Raw genomic sequence first — 1,631 nt, 5'->3', positions numbered from 1 at the left:
ACAGCTGCAATATCACAGAGTCTGCTGTGGTTTCAATGTGAAATACTCCTCTATCATCAGTGCTCATGTTTGAACACTTGCAGCCAAACCCCGCCCCCCCCAGCCCATAGTATTGTTTGGGAAGGTTATGGAACTTTCAGGAAGTGAAGCCTTGTTGGAGGCTGGGGAGTTACTGGGGACCTTGAGGCTTCATAGCCTAGGCCCCACTTCCTGCTCACACACTGCTCCCTGAGTACAGAGGGAAGGTAGCCAATCGTCTTCCTGTTTCAGCCACCTTGCCTTCCCTTCCCATGCCCTGTCATGCCTTTCCCGACATGATGGACTGTATCTCCAAACGGTAAGCCAAACCTCTCCCATGAGTTGTCAGGATATTTTATTACAGAATAAAAGAAAATGAAAAAATGAATAAAAAATGACTCTCTGTGATTAATCGCTGATGAGTCGTAGAAAATAGGATGGGGGGGTCTAGTTGGAGGGGGTGGGTCTCTGTTCTGGATCCCCCTCTCCCTTCCTCTCTCTCTTTCTCCCACTCCTTCTTCCTTTCCCTACTGGTTTCTCATAGGTAAGCAGCCTTCCTTTACCGTGAACTTTCCTCCATGATGCTTCTACCTTACCACGGCCTAAAAGCAATGCACTGAACAGCCGTTGACTTAAACCTATGAGATCGTAAACAAATAAAATGTCCTCTCTTAAGCTATTTGTCACAGCAGCGACAATAACAACAAACCTAATGCACAGTTCATCTTAGATTGTGATGCAAGAGAGAGAGGGGGAATCGAAGAGAGGGAGGCAAGTCATAAAATTATTCCATCAACTGTACTGAATTACAATGAGGTGTCATTTGGTCCTTGTTTGCAGGATGACAGCTGGGTCAGCTATGACAGCTCATCACCAGAGCCAGAGCCTGGTGATGGGATAGCCATACTGCCAGTGTTCAGATCGGAAGAGCAGAAGATTTCTTCCTGTGGTGTGGTTTCTTCGTGGACCTGATCCTCTGGCTTAGTTGTTCTCAATCTTCTTAATGCTGTGTGACCCTTTAATATAGTTCCTTATGTTGTGGTGACCCCCAGCCATAAAATTATTTTGTTGCTACTTTGTAACTGTAATTTTGCTACAGCCTAGCTTGTCCATCATTTCTAGATATATTTAACCGCAAAAGAGTATGATCTTGCAGTTTAAATATCTCTAAATAATACCATAGCTAATTTTGCAACTGGTTTGGGAGTTTTGTCTGGGTTCCTTTTAAGTTTTGTATGCCTCAGGAAAAAAGAAGAAACAGTCGAGGATAGGTAGCTGTCTTTTGATTCTCAAAATATGTTCCATTTCAAATCACATTTCTCCCTGACTTTCACAATTCTTGTTTTGTACTCTCTTATCCACCCACTCAACAAACACTAAGTCAGCACTCACTGTATCTATGGCAGTATGCCAGGTACTGAAGAAATCCAAAGATCAATGAGAAACAATCCTGAGAACATGCTTTTGAATTGTGAATGAGACAAGTGTGTTTTTCAGTAGGTAAAATTTAAAGATTGATTACTATTGAAGAAAGAAGTAAAGGAGAATTCTTTTTATCTTTGGGTTGCTGTCAGTAGGGTCAAGGTGATGTTCATTTCTTTGTAAATGTTCAA

The sequence above is a fragment of the Peromyscus leucopus genome, chromosome 19, assembly GCF_004664715.2.
Source record: "Peromyscus leucopus breed LL Stock chromosome 19, UCI_PerLeu_2.1, whole genome shotgun sequence".
Lineage (NCBI taxonomy): Eukaryota > Metazoa > Chordata > Mammalia > Rodentia > Cricetidae > Peromyscus > Peromyscus leucopus.
This window is presented reverse-complemented; position numbering follows the sequence as displayed.